Source organism: Somniosus microcephalus, chromosome 16 (genome assembly GCF_052327205.1).
Source record: "Somniosus microcephalus isolate GS21.2 chromosome 16, FLI_Smic_1.0, whole genome shotgun sequence".
Lineage (NCBI taxonomy): Eukaryota > Metazoa > Chordata > Chondrichthyes > Squaliformes > Somniosidae > Somniosus > Somniosus microcephalus.
In genome coordinates, this window is record NC_141002.1 from 40,745,421 (window position 1) to 40,764,267 (window position 18,847).

An 18,847-nucleotide genomic window follows, 5' to 3' on the forward strand; every position below is an offset into this window, starting at 1 on the left:
TACAGAGTCAAGTGGTGCTGGGCTTTGGCGATATTCCGCAATGTACAGAGTCGAGTGGTTCACGGATTCGGTGATATTCTGGTATGTACAGAGTCGAGATACGCTGGGCTTTGGTGATATTCCGGTATGTACAGAGTCGAGTGGTGCTGGGCTTTGGTGATATTCTGGTACGTACAGAGTCGCGAGGTGCTGGTCTATGGCGATATTCTGCTATGTACAGAGTCGAGAGGTGCTGGGCTTTGGTGATATTTCGGTATGTACAGAGTCGCGGGTGCTGGGCTTTGGTGATATTCTGGTATGTACAGAGTCGAGTGGTGCTGGGCTTTGGTGATATTTTGGTATGTACAGAGTCGCGAGGTGCTGGTCTATGGCGATATTCTGCTATGTACAGAGTCAAGAGGTGCTGGGCTTTGGTGAGATTTCAGTATGTACAGAGCCGGTGGTGCTGGGCTTTGGTAATATTCTTTTATATACAGAGTCGAGTGGTGCTGGGCTTTGGTGATATTCCGGTATGTGCAGAGTCGAGTGGTTCTGGGCTTTGGCGATATTTCGCTATGTACAGAGTCGAGAGGTGCTGTGCTTTGGTGATATTCCGGTATGTACAGAGTTGCGGGTGCTGGGTTTTGGTGATATTCCGGTATATACAGAGTCGAGGTGGTGCTGGACTTTGGCGATATTCTGGCATGTACAGACTCGCATTGTGCTGGGCTTTGGTGATATTCTGGTATGTACGGAGTCTAGTGGTGCTGGGCTTTGCTGATATTCCGGTATGTAATGAGTCCGGTGGTGATGGGTGATATTCCGGTTAGTACAGAGTCGAGTGGTGCTGGGCTTTGGCGATATTCCGGTATGTACAGAGTCCGGTGGTGCTGGGCTTTGGTGATATTCGATTATTTACAAAGTCGAGTGGTGCTGGACATTGGTGATATTCCAGTACATACAGAGTCGCGAGGTGCTGGTCTATGGCGATATTCTGCTATGTACAGAGTCGAGTGGTGCGGGGCTTTGGTGATAGTCTGGTATGTACTGAGCCGTGTGCTGCTGGCCTTTGGAGTCAAGAGGTGCTGGGCTTTGTTGATATTTCGGTACGTACAGAGTCGAGAGGTGCTTGGCTTTGGTGATATTTCGGTATGTACAGAGTCGTGAGGTGCTGGGCTTTGGTGATATTCCGGTATGTACAGACTCGAGGTGGTGCTGGACTTTGGCGATATTCCGGTATGTACAGACTCGCGTTGTGCTGGGCTTTGGTGATATTCCGGTATGTACAGAGTCGAGTGGTGCTGGGCTTTGGTGATATTCCGGTATGTGCAGAGTCGAGTGGTTCTGGGCTTTGGTGATATTCCGGTATGTACAGACTCGCGTTGTGCTGGGCTTTGGCGATATTTCGGTATGTACAGAGTCGCGAGGTGCTGGGCTTTGGTGATATTCTGCTATGTACAGAGTCGAGGTGGTGCTGGACTTTGGCGATATTCCGATATATGCAGAGTCGAGTGGTTCTGGGCTTTGGCGATATTTCGGTATGTACAGACTCGCGTTGTGCTGGGCTTTGGTGATATTTCAGTATGTACAGAGTCGCGAGGTGCTGGGCTTTGGTGATATTCCGGTATGTAAAGAGTCCGGTGGTGATGGGTGATATTCCAGTTAGTACAGAGTCAAGTGGTGCTGGGCTTTGGCGATATTCTTTTATGTACAGAGTCATGTGGTGCTGGGCTTTGGTGATATTCCAGTATGTACAGAGTCAAGAGGGGCTGGGCTTTGGTGCTATTCCGGTATGTGCAGAGTGATGTGGTTCTGGGCTTTGGCGATATTTCGGTATGTACAGAATCGAGAGGTGCTGTGCTTTGGTGATATTCCGGTATGTACAGAGTTGCGGGTGCTGGGCTTTGGTGATATTCTGGTATGTACGGAGTCTAGTGGTGCTGGACTTTGCTGATATTCCGGTATGTAATGAGTCCGGTGGTGATGGGTGATATTCCGGTTAGAACAGAGTCGAGAGGTGCTGGACTTTGGTAATATTCTGGTCTGTACAGAGTCCGGTGGTGCTGGGCTTTGGTGATATTCCATTATTTACAAAGCCGAGTGGTGCTGGACATTGGTGATATTCCGGTACATACAGAGTCCCGAGGTGCTGGTCTATGGCGATATTCTGCTATGTACAGAGTCGAGTGGTGCGGGGCTTTGGTGATAGTCTGGTATGTACTGAGCCGCGTGCTGCTGGCCTTTGGAGTCAAGAGGTGCTGGGCTTTGTTGATATTTCGGTACGTACAGAGTCGAGAGGTGCTTGGCTTTGGTGATATTTCGGTATGTACAGAGTCGTGAGGTGCTGGGCTTTGGTGATATTCCGGTATGTACAGACTCTAGGTGGTGCTGGTCTTTGGCGATATTCCGGTATGTACAGACTCGCGTTGTGCTGGGCTTTGGCGATATTTCAGTATGTACAGAGTCGAGCGGTTCTGGGCTTTGGCGATATTTCGGTATGTACAGAGTCGCGAGGTGCTGGGCTTTGGTGATATTCTGCTATGTACAGAGTCGAGGTGGTGCTGGACTTTGGTGATATTCCGATAAATGCAGAGTCGAGTGGTTCTGGGCTTTGGCGATATTTCGGTATGTACAGACTCGCGTTGTGCTGGGCTTTGGTGATATTTCGGTATGTACAGAGTCGCGAGGTGCTGGGCTTTGGTGATATTCCGCTATGTACAGAGTCGAGGTGGTGCTGGACTTTGGCGATATCCCGGTATGTACAGACTCACGTTGTGCTGGGCTTTGGTGATATTCCGGTATGTAAAGAGTCCGGTGGTGATGGGTGATATTCCAGTTAGTACAGAGTCAAGTGGTGCTGGGCTTTGGCGATATTCTTTTATGTACAGAGTCATGTGGTGCTGGGCTTTGTGATATTCCGGCATGTACAGAGTCCGGTGGTGCTGGGCTTTGGTGATATTCCAGTATTTACCGAGTCGAGTGGTGCTGGATTTTGGTGATATTCCGGTATGTACAGAGTCGCGAGGTGCTGGTCTATGGTGATATTCTGCTATGTACAGAGTCGAGTGATGCGGGACTTTGGTGATAGTCCGGTATGTATTGAGCCGAGTGGTGCTGTGCTTTGTTGATAATCCGGTATGTACAGATTTGAGTGGTGCTCGGCTTTGGTGATAATCCGGTATGTACAGAGTCGAGAGGTGCTGGGCTTTGTTGATACTCTGGTATGTACAGAGTCGAGTGGTGCTGGGCTTTGGTGATATTCTGGTATGTACAGAGTTGCGGATGCTGGGCTTTGGTGATATTCCGGTATGTACAGAGTCGAGGTGGTGCTGAACTTTGGCGATATTCTGGCATGTACAGACTCGCATTGTGCTGGGCTTTGGTGATATTCTGGTATGTACGGAGTCTAGTGGTGCTGGGCTTTGTTGATATTCCAGTACGTAATGAGTCCGGTGGTGATGGGTGATATTCCGGTTAGTACAGAGTCGAGTGTTGCTGGGCTTTGGCGATATTCCTGTATGTACAGAGTCGAGAGGTGCTGGACTTTGGTAATATTCCGGTATGTACAGAGTCCGGTGGTGCTGGGCTTTGGTGATATTCCATTATTTACATAGTCGAGTGGTGCTGGACATTGGTGATATTCCGGTACATACAGAGTCGCGAGGTGCTGGTCTATGGCGATATTCTGCTATGTACAGAGTTGAGTGGTGCGGGGCTTTGGTGACAGTCCGGTATGTACTGAGCCGAGTGGTGCTGGCCTTTGGAGTCGAGAGGTGCTGGGCTTTGTTGATATTCCGGTATGTACAGAGACGAGTGGTGCTGGGCTTTGGTGATATTCTGGTATGTATAGAGTCGAGTGGTTCTGGGCTTTGGCGATATTTTGGTATGTACAGAGTCGAGAGTTGCTTAATTTGGCAATATTTCGGTATGTACAGAGTCGTGAGGTGCTGGGCTTTGGTAATATTCCGGTATGTACAGAGTCTGGTGGCGCTGGGCTATGGTGATGTTCCAGTATTTACAGGACCGAGAGGGCTCTGGGCTTTGGTAATACTCCGGTATGTACAGAGACGAGTGGAGCTTGGCTTTGGTGATATACTGGTATGTACAGTCGTGAGGTGCTTGGCTTTGGCCATATTCCGGTATGTGGAGAGTCGGGGGCTGCTGGGATTTGGCCAAATTCTGGTATGTACACAGTCGAGTGGTGCTGTGCTTTGGCGATATTACGCTATGTCCAGATTCGAGTAGTGCTGGGCTTTGGTGATATTCCGGTATCGAGGTGGTGCTGGATTTTGGCGATATTCCGGTATGTACAGACTCGTGTGGTGCTGGGCTTTGGTAATATTCCGGTATGTACAGAGTCGAGTGTTGCAGGGCTTTGCTGATATTCCGATATGTAAAGAGTCTGGTGGTGATGGGAGTTGGTGATATTCCGTTATATACAGAGTCGAGTGGTGCTGGGCTGTGGTGATAGTCCGGTATGTACTGAGCCGGGTGCTGCTGGGCTTTGGAGATATTCTGTTATGTACAGTGTGGAGTGGTGCTGGGCTTTGGAGATATTCCGGTATGTACAGCGTTGAGAGGTGCTGGGCTTTGGTGATATTCCGGTATGTACAGTGTGGAGTGGTGCTGGGCTTTGGCGATATTCCGGTGTGTACAGGGTCGAGTGGTGCTGGACTTTGGTGATATTCAGGTATGTACAGTGTGGCGTGGTGCTGGGCTTTGGCGATATTCCGATATGTACAGATTCGAGTGGTGCTGGGATTTGGCGATATTCCGGTATGTACGGAGTTGAGAGGCGCTGGGCTTTGGCGATAGTCCGGTTTGTATAGGGTTGAGTGGTGCTGGGATTTGGTGACATTCCGGTATGTAGAGAGTCCGGTGGTGCTGGGCGTTAGTGATATTCCGGTATGTACAGAGTCGACTGGTGCTGGGCTTTGGCGATATTCCTGTATGTACAGACTCTTGTGATGCTGGGCTTTGGTGATATTCCAGTATGTAAAGAGTCCGGTGGCGATGGGAGTTTGTGATATTCCGGTATGTACAGAGTCGAGTGGTGCTGGGCTTTGGCAATATTTCGGTAAGTACAGAATCGAGAGGTGCTGGGCTTTGGCGATATTCCGGTATGCACAGAGTACAGTGGTGCTGGGCTTTGTTGATATTCCAGTATTTACAGTGTTGAGAGGTGCTGGGCTTTGGCAAAATTCTGGTATGTACAGGGTCGAGTAGGACTGGGCTTTGGTAATATTCCGGTATGTACAGAGACGAGTGGAGCTTGGCTTTGGTGATGTACCGGTATGTACAGCGTCGAGAGATGCTGTGCTTTGGTAATATTCCAGTATGTACAGATTCTGAACGTGCTGGACTTTGGTGATATTCCGCTATGTACAGGGCCGAGAGGGCTCTGGGCTTTGGTAATACTCCGGTATGTACAGAGAAAGGTGGAGCTTGGCTTTGGTGATATACCGGTATGTACAGAGTCGCGAGGTGCTTGGCTTTGGCCATATTCCAGTATGTGCAGAGTCGAGGGGTGCTGGGATTTGGCCATATTCTGGTATGTACACAGTCGAGTGGTGCTGTGCTTTGGCGATATTCCGGTATGTCCAGATTCGAGTAGTGCTGGGCTTTGCTGATATTCCGGTATCGAGGTGGTGCTGGATTTTGCTAATATTCCGGTATGTACAGACTCGTGTGGTGCTGGGCTTTGGTGATGTTCTGGTATGTACAGAGTCAAGTGTTGCTGGGCTTTGCTGATATTCCGGTATGTAAAGAGTCCGGTGGTGATGGGAGTTGGTGATATTCCGGTATGTACAGAGTCGAATGGTGCTGGGCTATGCTGATATTCCGGCATGTACTGAGCCGAGTGGTGCTTGGCTTTGGAGATATTCTGGTATGTACAGTGTGGAGTGGTGCTGGGCTTTGGAGATATTCCGGTATGTACAGAGTCGAGAGGTGCTGTGCTTTGGTAATATTCTGGTATGTATAGGGTTGAGTTGTGCTGGGCTTTGGCAATATTGCGGTATGCACAGATTTCTTTGGTGCTGGGCTTTGGCGATATTCCAGTATGTACAGAGTCCGGTGGTGCTGGAGTTTGGTGATATTCCGTTATGTACAGACGAGGTGGAGCTTGGCTTTGGTGATATTCTGGTATGCACAGAGTCAAGAGGGCCTGGGCTTTGGCGATATTCCGGTATGTACAGAGTCCTGTGGTGATGGGCTTTGGAAATATTCCGGTATGTTCAGTGATGATTCGAGCTTGGCTTTGGTGATATTCCGGTATGTACAGAGTCCTGCGGTGACGGGCTTTGGAAATATACCGGTATGTACTGAATCCGGTGGTGCTGGGCTTTGGTGATATTCCGGTATCGAGGTGGTGCTGGATTTTGGTGATATTCCGGTATGTACAGACTCGTGTGGTGCTGGGCTTTGGTAATATTCCGGTATGTACAGAGTCGAGTGTTGCTGGGCTTTGCTGATATTCCGGTATGTAAAGATTCCGGTGGTGATGGGAGTTGGTGATATTCCGGTATGTACAGAGTCGAATGGTGCTGGGCTATGGTGATATTCCGGTAGGTACTGAGCCGAGTGGTGCTGGGCTTTGGAGATATTCTGGTATGTACAGTGTGGAGTGGTGCTGGGCTTTGGAGATATTCCGGTATGTACAGAGTTGAGAGGTGCTGGGCTTTGGTGATATTCTGGTATGTACAGAGTGTGGCGATATTCCGGTATGTACAGTGTGGAGTGGTGCTGGGCTTTGGCGATATTCTGGTATGTACAGAGTGTGGCGATATTCTGGTATGTACAGAGTGGAGTGTTGCTGGGCTTTGGCGATATTCCGGTATGTACAGAGTCGAGAGGTGCTGTGCTTTGGTAATATTCCGGTATGTATAGGGTTGAGTTGTGCTGGGCTTTGGCGATATTACGGTATGCACAGATTTCTTTGGTGCTGGGCTTTGGCGATATTCCAGTATGTTCAGAGTCCGGTTCTGCTGGGCTTTGGTGATATTCCAGTATTTACAGAGTCGAGTGGTGAAGGACTTTGGTGATATTCTGGTATGTACAGAGTCCGGTGGTGATGGGTTTTGGTGATATTCCGGTATGTACAGAGGTGAGTGGTGCTGGGGTTTGGTGATATTCTGGTATGTACAGCGTCGAGTGGTGCTGGGCTCTGGTGATATTCCGGTATGTACAGAGTCAGGAGGTGATGGGCTTTGGTGATTTTCCGGCATGTAGTGAGTCCGGTGGTGCTGGGCTTTGGTGATATTCCGGTATATACAGAGTGGAGCGTTGCAGAGGCTTGGTAATATTCCGGTCTGTACAGAGACAAGTGGAGCAATATTCCGGTATGTATAGAGTTGGGTGGTGCTGGGCTTTGGTGATATTCTGGTATGTACAGTGTCGAGAGGTGCTGGAGTTTGGTGATATTCCGTTATGTACAGACGAGGTGGAGCTTGGCTTTGGTGATATTCTGGCATGCACAGAGTCAAGAGGGGCTGGGCTTTGGCGATATTCCGGTATGTACACAGGCCTGTGGTGATGGGCTTTGGAAATATTCCGGTATGTTCAGAGACGATTCGAGCTTGGCTTTGGTGATATTCCGGTATGTACAGAGTCCGGTGGTGATGGGCTTTGGAAATATACTGCTATGTACTGAATCCGGTGGTGCTGGGCTTTGCTGATATTCCGGTATGTAAAGATTCCGGTGGTGATGGGAGTTGGTGATATTCCGGTATGTACAGAGTCGAATGGTGCTGGGCTATGGTGATATTCCGGTAGGTACTGAGCCGAGTGGTGCTGGGCTTTGGAGATATTCTGGTATGTACAGTGTGGAGTGGTGCTGGGCTTTGGAGATATTCCGGTATGTACAGAGTTGAGAGGTGCTGGGCTTTGGTGATATTCTGGTATGTACAGAGTGTGGCGATATTCCGGTATGTACAGTGTGGAGTGGTGCTGGGCTTTGGCGATATTCTGGTATGTACAGAGTGTGGCGATATTCTGGTATGTACAGAGTGGAGTGTTGCTGGGCTTTGGCGATATTCCGGTATGTACAGAGTCGAGAGGTGCTGTGCTTTGGTAATATTCCGGTATGTATAGGGTTGAGTTGTGCTGGGCTTTGGCAATATTACGGTATGCACAGATTTCTTTGGTGCTGGGCTTTGGCGATATTCCAGTATGTTCAGAGTCCGGTTCTGCTGGGCTTTGGTGATATTCCAGTATTTACAGAGTCGAGTGGTGAAGGACTTTGGTGATATTCTGGTATGTACAGAGTCCGGTGGTGATGGGTTTTGGTGATATTCCGGTATGTACAGAGGTGAGTGGTGCTGGGGTTTGGTGATATTCTGGTATGTACAGCGTCGAGTGGTGCTGGGCTCTGGTGATATTCCGGTATGTACAGAGTCAGGAGGTGATGGGCTTTGGTGATTTTCCGGCATGTCGTGAGTCCGGTGGTGCTGGGCTTTGGTGATATTCCGGTATATACAGAGTGGAGCGTTGCAGAGGCTTGGTAATATTCCGGTCTGTACAGAGACAAGTGGAGCAATATTCCGGTATGTATAGAGTTGGGTGGTGCTGGGCTTTGGTGATATTCTGGTATGTACAGTGTCGAGAGGTGCTGGAGTTTGGTGATATTCCGTTATGTACAGACGAGGTGGAGCTTGGCTTTGGTGATATTCTGGCATGCACAGAGTCAAGAGGGGCTGGGCTTTGGCGATATTCCGGTATGTACACAGGCCTGTGGTGATGGGCTTTGGAAATATTCCGGTATGTTCAGAGACGATTCGAGCTTGGCTTTGGTGATATTCCGGTATGTACAGAGTCCGGTGGTGATGGGCTTTGGAAATATACTGCTATGTACTGAATCCGGTGGTGCTGGGCTTTGCTGATATTCTGGTATGTGCAGTGGTGCTGGGCTTTGGTGATATTCCGCCATGTGCAGATTCGAGAGGGACTGGGCTTTGGTAATATTCCGGCATATACAGAGACGAGTGGAACTTGGATTTGGTGATATTCTGGTATGTAGAGATTTGAGAGGGGCTGGGCTTTGGCGATATTCCGGTATGCATAGGGTTGAGTGGTGCTGGGCTTTGGCGATATTCCGGTATGTAGAGTCAAGTTGTGCTGGGCTTTGGCGATATTCCGGTATGTACAGAGTCCGGTGGTGCTGGGCTTTAGCGATATTCTGGTATGTACAGTGTCTGGTGGTGCTGGACTTTGGTGATATTCCAGTCTGTACAGAGCCCGGTGCTGCTAGGCTTTGGTGATATTGCAGTATGTACAGAGCCGAGTGGTGCTGGGCTTTGGCGATATTTCGGTATATACAGCGTGGAGTGTTGCAGGTGTTTGGTAATATTCCGGTATGTACAGAGTCTGGTGGTGATGGGCTTTGGTGATATTCCGGTCTATACAGAGATGAGTGGAACTTGACTTTGGTGATATTCCGGTCTGTATAGAGTCGAGAGGCACTGGGCTTTGGTGATATTCCGCTATGTACAGACGGGTGGAGCTTGGCTTTGGTGATATTCTGGTATGTACAGAGTCGAGAGGGGCTGGGCTTTGGCGATATTCCAGCATGTACAGAGTCGAGTGGTGCTGGTCTTTGGTGATATTCCGGTATGTACAGAGTCAGGTGGTGCTGGGCTATGGTGAAATTTCGGATTGTACAGATTCGAGTTGAAGGGATAATTACAGTCCTAGCCCATTTGGGCTATTCCAGACCAGGTGTATTCCCCAGACGGTTCACCTTCAACTTAAGTTAGAGATAGCCGAATTCCATAAGACACTTAAATGGGGCTAAAGGTTCAGGCTATCTCTCCATAAAGGAAAGGAATGACTAAAGATGTTACCGTCCTCCGGATAGTATTTTTAATAAATTGAACTAGACTGTTACCTTCCGGATATTATGAGGGTCCGGAATGCCCCCCAAATTTCTGCAACTCCTTACAGAAGTGTGTACAGAATTTGTGGCTTTGCGAGTCTATACAGATTCACTCTCTGAGATAATTCTAGAAATATATAGTCTTATTTAAGAGCCGGTATTCAGTTAACATCTGTTGAATCAGTCGCAACATTAACAATTCAAAGTACAATTAGCTTACATTTCTTATTTCTCAGAGATCCTTATTCTCAAATCTTTACTTCATTATATTTCTTATTTCTTATTTCTAAATCCAGAACATTTCTTATTTCTTATTTCTAAATCCAGAACATCCACCAAAAATCCATACTTTAACTTCCCGAGACTCATAATTAAAAACTTACAGAGGTGCCTCTGGAAGGTTGAGAAATGCCCTGCCCGTTCAGCGTGTTCTGACCTTCTGTTAAAAAAGGTCTTATTTTTATACCCTTTTGGCTTTGATTTCTTCTTTGATGTTCTCGGCTGATGTCAGCTAATTGTCTTTATTGATCCCTCTGTTTGAATGCTTTCTATGTTACTATCAATTCAACTATTGCATGCATAATTATTTCTCTACTTTTAGGTGTTCCAAAGACCATCATAAAAACAATGACAGCTATGGTTTCTGTTTGATATCATTCTCACCGAAGATTCTTCATTCAATTCTTAATTTTGGCTTAACTGCTTTTTTGCAGACATTGGCCCAGAAATTCGAGTCGGGGGCTTGCCGCGCGTGTAAGCCCCCGATCTGCACTTACCCGACGCGCCGGCCATTGAGCTTCAGGGACGCCTGGAATTGCTGTTTTAAAATGTTGACTCCCGGGCAGCGTCTGACGTCACGGCGCCCAGGAGTGCAGCCAGCGCGAAGCCTGTAGCGCGCTGTGCAACTGAGACACGCCCCTTGAGGTCTCAGTTTAACAGGACACGCCCCCAATGTTTCTGCCAAGCTGCTAAGCATTTTTACATGCAAAGCAGCAGTTTAAATAGGTTTTTGGAAGTTTTTTGAAGCTTTTGGTAACTTTTATAAACTTTTAAAAACGTTTACATTATTTTGAAGAATCTGAAGTAGTTTAAACAGAATTAAAGCAATTTAAAGACTTTTAAAAGCCCTAAAAGAATTTTTTTAATTCCATTTATTTATTTAGCGTGTCTTCACACTGTTCCCTTTGGGGAACTGTATGAAGTGGTGGAAGGATTTATGGCCATGATTAACGCTCATTCCGTGACCGTAACCATCTTTGAACCAGCCATTAGGGCGGTTAGTCCTATGGCGGGAGGGTTTTACGGGCTCCCACAAGCTATACAAGGAGGGGGGGCCACCCACACCCACGGACGCAAATATCCCACTGGATGTCAACCCAGAATTTAGAGCCGGAGCTCCGACTCCACTTGCCGGGACTGTCTGGAGCGGGGTTCGAAACCCTATCCTGATCTGGCCCAGCAGCGGGGATCCTACCGCTATGCCAAAGGCCCAATCCGATTAGCAATGTGAAATGGCTGGAATGAGCACAATTCACGGCATTAAAAGAACTCACAATTGAACTGATGATGACCTCAGCAATCTCCTCAACGAGGTGGAGGCGCAGCGCCTGCTCATCATTGGTAATGAGAAGTCCAAAGGCGCCGCAAAAAGGACAGATGATAGCTTGGTCTTTCAAGTGGCAGCATAGGGCTCCAGTCACGGGGAGGGAAGAGGCGCAGGAAACGTATGGGTGTCACCTTTTGTGCGGAGTGGGCCTTTTGCGTAGCAGTAAGCATCCCCGCCGCTGGGCCAGAAGGAGTAGGGTTTCGAACCCCACTCCAGACAGTCCCGGCAAGTGGAGTCGGAGCTCCAACTATAAATTTGGGCGGACATCCAGCAGGATACTTGCGTCCGTGGGTGTGGGTGGCCCCCCCCTCAGATGGGTTGTGGGAGCCCGTAAAACCCTCACGCCATAGGACTAACCACCCTAATGGCTGGTTCAAAGACGGTTACGGTCACGGAATGAGCGTTAATCACGGCCATAAATCCTTCCACCACTTCATACAGTTCCTGAAAGGGAACAGTGTGAGGATACGTATGACGATGACCTCTTGCGCAATGCACCTCCTTGGACCCTCAGTTGCAGATGCGAGGGGGCAAATCGTGCAATTGTTAAATTTTTCATTTTATTGACATGTAAAATGTTGGCCCAGTAATTCCCTTCCAAATGCGCGAGTACGGTCGGGGTACTTACGCGTCTGGCCAGAGGAAATGCCGGTTTTCAGCATGCACAGCGCATGCGGGGAAAACCGGCATTTCCTGTCCTCTGTCCGAAGGGGTTCAGAGGCAGAACGCGTGCGCAGTAAAATTCGCCGCTTTCATTCATGCTTTCAGTGAGGTCAAGTCCTTACAACTTACACATGAAAAAAGCATGGGTACAGTTGCTCCAGAGGCTGCGGAGGAAGATATTTCTTATCGTGGAGCTTCTGAAAGTATGTATGTCTGTATATATTCCTTTGCGTGTTATGTATATATTCCTTTACTTATGTGTATGAATGTATTATTTAATTATGACTTTCAGAGAAAGTAACTTATTGGAAAATCATAATTAAAAACATACATTCATACACATAAGTAAAGGAATATAAAACCTACATACATATACGTAAAGGAATATATGCGGACATACATACATAATTACTTATTACTGATGAAAAGTTTCTTTCTTAAAAGTGCTGGAAATGTTACATTACTCATTTTAGAACACTCATTTTCACATTCAATTCACACAGCCACAATTGCTCCTTCTACCTACCGTTCTGAAAACCCGTTTAAAAAAAAAAATTTAAACTTTAAAACGTACTTAAAATTTCTTAAAATAACTTCCCTCCCTTTCCCAAACAAAAATATTGCCTTTCAGAAGCTCCACGATAAAATATATCTTCCTCCGCAGCCTTGGAACAACTTTACACATGCTTTTTTCAAGTGTAACTTGTAAGGACTTACCCTCACTGAATCCATGAATGAAATCGCCGAAGTTCACTGCGCAAGCGCTGCCTGTGCAGTCGCACGCGCTGTGCCTATGAACCCCTTCGTTCCGAGGACTGGAAATGCCAGCGTTCCCCGCATGCACTGTGCATGCTGAACGCCGGCATTTCCAACGGCCAGATGCGTGAGTACCCAGACCGTACTCACGCATTTGGTCACGAATTTCTGGCCCATTGTGTCTTTCCTTATTCTCCATGTTCAATACAAACACAATGCAATTGCTTGGTGTCTCTATTGAAGTTATATCTTCAAATCTTGTTGGTATGGTTTTTACTATATGTAAATCAAAACCACTTTACCTGTGTGTTTACTTGTTTTCTAGCTATCTCAATTGGTTGCATATTTAATCTTATGGTTCCTGTTTTCCAAGTTTAACATAAAACTATTTGACCAGCAAATGTTTCTTTTCTTGATGTCATGTTTCAAAGGCACGTGCTTCTTTTAATGTTTGTATTTCTGTTTTATCGTGTCAGCTCTTCACACTTCACTTGGGTCTTCCATTGTGTTACACCCAAACTCTAGACTCTTCGGAAGCACCAATGGTTTGCTTCAAACTTTCATTGTTTTAGAATATTTAACTAATTCCCATTTCAAAGCTTGTTTACAGCTTTGTTATCAACTGATCTTTTCTCAGAAGCCTGTATTTCTGTTTACAGCCTGTCTGCTGAGACTTGTGTCTTTTAAACCCAGTATTGTAGGTATTCGTGTTGACCTCTGAGGGTGAATGCCTACTAAATAATTAAGTTTGACTTCAGATGAACGATAAATAAGTTGTTTAATCACTTGAACAGACGAAATACAACAGGTAAGCTGGCTGGATGCAGGAACACCGCGATGTAGGTCTTGCCCCGACGGGGACTCCACGAGGACTGAGTCCGTAGTCCTCGGGAGAGCATGATGACGTCATCACGCTCAGTCGCGTTTTCCCGCTCTTCAGGTGTCACGTGACCGCGTCCTGACGTTAGCGCGTTGGCCCGCGCTTGGGGCGGTCACGTGACCCGCGCCGATATGTGGGCGCGTTCACCCAGTGCGGAGGCTGGCCGTTGAGGCCGAAGTCGCGACCACGGGAGCAGGAGCTGGAGGCCGAGCTGAGCCGGCGCTTGCCGCGGGGGATTGCATCGCTCATGTCTGCCGGCCGATGCGGCCGAAGTCGCGGTAGGTCGGGCTGTGCCGGCGGCTGTCGCGCGTACGTCACATAATGCGTGACGTGACGTCAGCGCGCTAGGGCGCGTCTTAAAGGGGCAATGGCCCCCACAGGTAAGTTAAAGGGGCAACGGCCCAAACAGGTAAGTAATACACGTACAGTTAGGTTAAAGTGAATCATATATATTATATGTGTAAGGGACACCCGGTGGAACCGCCACATGCGCCCCCCCAGAATTCGCTTTAACGAAAGTCCAAAGATGAGATGGTCCGACGAGCAGGTGGTCTAAGTGGGCGTGCTGTCTCGACATGGCGGGCGAGGTCTGAAGATGCTGGTCATAAGCGGATCCTTACGCGCGTCATGGCGAATAAAACGCATCCGTCAAGCGAAGGACCGTGGAGACGTGCGACCTCTGCAGCCCGTGGTTCGAATGGGCGCCTCGGCGAAACAGCGGGCCGTGTCATGGAGGTGGACGATCGTACCTGGTGTGCCGTAACGACGATGGCGGTTGATGGTCAGGCGGGCGATATCAAAATATGCTGGCCAACTCATGGTAGCTTGCAAGCCGGGCAGGTGCGGATTATGGCTTTGTCGACGTTAGTGAAAAAGGAAAAACACAAAGCCCCCAGTCTGACGAAATCTGCAGGAGACTGGAACGCACTGGACGGTGCACAACAGAGAGTGAAGATACAGGGAGTTGTAACTCGTCTAAGAATACTCTAGTAGTTGTTTACATGTTTCCTTGGGTGTTCGACTGTAAATAGCAAGGATTGTCCCTTTTTCGTTTTTGAATTTCTGATGCTTCGAAGCTGTGAGGAGCTTTTAGGATGATAGTAGGGCTAAAAGGTTAACTGGCCCTGCGTTGCGCCTCATTTTTTAAGTCCTCTTCACTGACGGGAGTGACCAAATCGAGTTCTTCATCAGGAAGGCAATTGGAAGAGCCACTGTCCACACGGTGACGCAACAATTTTACCCCTCGATTGCCCCTGCCAAAGTGTTTGAAACTAATAGCTGGTGAGGCAGCAACATTGAGGAAGCGATTGAGCAAGGGGGTGTGCATCTTGAGCTCCATTTCTGACTCTTGCTCTACTTGTCTGTTGAGGACTGGGCTATCAATCACACTCATGTCAAAGGCAGATCCTAAAAAGGATGGCTTGTGAGTCTCGTTGGCCGTAGCGATGGTGTAGGGAGGCTGAGCTGTGGATTAATTCCAATATTTCTCAAACAAGCCAACCTGAAGGATTCACTGAGCGAGACTGCCACGTAGTTGTTCTTTTGGGCAATTAATGTTCCGTGTGTGTCTTCCGCAGAAAATGGTCACCTTCATTGCATGAAATCACTGAGAGGCTTCCGGGAAACGCCATTTCATATAGTAGAGCGAACAGTAGTCATCAGTGATGTCTCATCTCAACATTACATTCAACTCTGTGCCTTGCGGTGCCAAAGGAACTGGAAATTAACCAGGTAGACTGGGAAACATTTGCTATGTATTGTCAATCGACGTGCAGCTGTGCTTCAAATCCTTGATGGGTACAGCTTCGCATGAATCCTGTGCCCCATAGCCCTGCTAGGCAGGTTACTGCTGGACTTGGCACGGACCATGCCACTGTTTCAATGAGCACGAGTCTTGTGTGGTTTACCACCAGGAGTGACAGTGCTGTTCTTTGCTTTGTAGACGTAGGCACCTCTCGTGCCCAGGTAAAATTCCGTTTCCTCGCAGCAATAAACCCCCTCAATCTTCAGGAGAGCAGTGTGCTCTCTTTGGTTTCGAAAGCCTCGTTTACAGCCAGTAAACGCAGTTTTGCAGAACCTATGGATATTACAAGGCCTGATATCAGCAATGAAACAGTAGAAGGAATAGTAACCTGCTTTCGGAAGGTTTTCTGTCAATGTTCCAGTAGGAAGGCTATTCGTTCGGCGCTTGTCAGGTCGTTAAAATCAGAGTGCAGGCTTTTGACCTGCTGTAGCTTAAAACCTGTTTCTAGCACATGCTCTATGGAGAGGAATCGCCTCCGGACCCTTGTGCTGATGGACCAGAGAAATGGTGGGACGGACCGGGTCATCGTCGCTTTCGGTGGGGAGAAACTGCCGGAAGGGCGGCAACGCTGCTTGTTGCTGTTGACTTAGTGAAACTACTGCCGAGAAGGCGGCACGCTTCTCTTACTCGGCGGCAAGTATGATAGGTAACACAACCAGCAGGCCGACGGGCTGGTGCGTCGTCGGCGGGGAACGAGTCTTCGAGTTGCACGAGGGGTGCAGCCTCGTAGCTTGCGAGGGATGGGTCCTCGTGGTCCGCGAGGGATGGGTCCTCGCGTTGCGCGTGGAGTGCGCCCTTGTGGTTCGCGAGGGTGAGTCCTTGTGGTATCCCCGCCGGGCGCGCTCTGATCTTGTGGGCCCAAACATGCTGTACCCTGCGCTTGGAGAGATTTATACTTGCTGTTGCGTTGGACGTAGAGGCAGACGACCCGCGTGGCGGTAGAAAAGTCGACTACGGGGACGGGAAGCAAATGCGTGGTCTGCCCCCCGTCGCTACTCCTGGCAAACTGGACTTCTACCTTTACCAAGCACGAGGGCGGTTGTTTCTCCCTGAAGTGCAGCAGCGACAGCGAAACGGCTGGTGCTTCCATGGCGTGCTTCTTTTGTGAAAAACATTCACAAAAATCGAGGTCCAGCTGCTTTTTTGTTTTGTCCGTGAAAAACGAGATCACCTCCAGGCTGCGCTTCCCTTGTGAATACGTTCGCAAAGACGGGGTCGCCAGGTTCAGGCTGTGTGCTTCCTCCGTGAAAACCGTCCACGGAGTCGGTTGTTCGTCGGTCGTCGTCTGAGGAGACAAGGTTCAGGTTGCGCGTTTCTTCCGTGAAAAACGTTCACGGATATGGGGTCACCAATTGTAGCGTTGGAATTGATGAGCTCCCGTACTCATGTCGTTGGGTCACCAATTGTAGGTATTCGTGTTGACCTCTGAGGGTGAATGCCTACTAAATAATTAAGTTCGACTTCAGATGAACGATAAATAAGTTGTTTAATCACTTGAACAGACGAAATACAACAGGTAAGCTGGCTGGATGCAGGAACACCGCGATGTAGGTCTTGCCCCGACGGGGACTCCACGAGGACTGAGTCATCACGCTCAGTCGCGTTTTCCCGCTCTTTGGGTGTCACGTGACTGCGTCCTGACGTTAGCGCGTTGGCCCGCGCTTGGGGCGGTCACGTGACCCGCGCCGATACGTCGGCGCGTTCACCCGGTGCGGAGGCTGGCCGTTGAGGCCGAAGTCGCGACCGCGGGAGCAGGAGCTGGAGGCCGAGCTGAGCCGGCGCTTGCCGCGGGGGATCGCATCGCTCATGTCTGCCGGCCGATGCGGCCGAAGTCGCGGTAGGCCGGGCTGTGCTGGCGGCCGTCGTGCGTACGTCACGTCATGCAACGGCCCCCACAGGTAAGTTAAAGGGGCAATGGCCTAAACAGATAAGTGATACACGTACAGTTAGGTTAAAGTGAATTATATACATTATATGTGTAAGGGACACCCGGTGGAACCGTCACAGTATGTCTTTTATTAATAATATTAGAAATCTGTTCATAGTATCGTGTATTTCTCTGAATCATGGCTATTCCTTCACTCCCCCACCTTGACCAAAAGATGAGCTAATAACATCAGGGCAGAGTTTGGTCAATATTGCTCATGAGATAACAATAGCATATTAATTTTACAAGATGTAGAATCATGTGCTTCATGAAAATTCCTTTTAAGTCATCCTAGGACAATGTTTTGTCTTATTTTAAATTGTAAACAATTTAAAAGGATGATAAGTACATAGTCATGCAATTAGTGAAACAACAATGTCCTTAAAATGTCCAATCGGCCGATATACGTTCCGTAGAGGTGAGTTATTCATATAAATCAAGAAAACGTCAGTTGAAACTAGTTGAAGCTTTACACGCTGTTCCTTTGATCCGGCGTGTGTACCGATGCATGTTGTGGTAAATGCCTTGCCAGGCATTTAGTTGATTCCTTCTTTATCCGCGGTGTCTTCCTCCTTCACTGAAGTAACTCGTTGATCTTTCGGTTGTTGCTTTTTGCGAATCCATTTCCTGTTGCGTTGCCAAGCAACGTGTAGAAGTGTCGATGACACCTTCTGACTTCCCGTCGTCAGTATTTCGATCGCATCCATTTCCTGTGTCGTACTCCAAGCTGGGTCTTTAAAGACGAGTGTATGACTGCACCTTGTATTGTTCCTCCTTTTCGGTATCCTTCAGGACATCTTTTGATATTGTCTATGGAGACATTTTTAAAAATATGCTTGCCATTCGGCTGGTTAATATTTTATTGAACTGTTCTTTCGTTAATAACAAACTGTATTTGAACAGGATTTTTCCACCTTGATTTTAAACCAGGTTTCTGCTCGTACTTCTTTTCCTGTACCCATTCTCTTACTATGGGTTGCCATACTTTGTCAATTTTTTCTGCCTATTTGCTTCCCTTATCCTCTGATCAATTCGATGAATCTCCTCTGTTACTTTTTAAAAATCTAACTGTCACTGTCGGGTCAAGGACTCAGTGTGTAGAGGCAATAAAAGAACTATGGGTAAGCAGTGTATGCATCTTGGCCCCATGCATCAGATAATATGGAGTTTCTTAGGGGACCCTGTCCCTGATGCAGATGTGGGCACATGATTGAGTGATAGCTGTACTTCCGAAATGCTCGTGGTCCACTTATTTCCCTGATTCTCAACAGTTTGACCAATAACTTTATTACTTCCTGAATTTTTTTACATTCCACCAGCCCCGCTGATGACGTGGCGTGCTGTGCTCTAACCCAATCCCC

General features: G+C 48.2%; 1 pseudogene; it reads right to left on the bottom strand.

Moving 5' to 3' along the window:
- Positions 1–15,537: 15,537 nt before the first annotated feature.
- Positions 15,538–17,148, bottom strand: LOC147106097 (large ribosomal subunit protein eL33 pseudogene; annotated as a pseudogene).
- Positions 17,149–18,847: the final 1,699 nt, after the last annotated feature.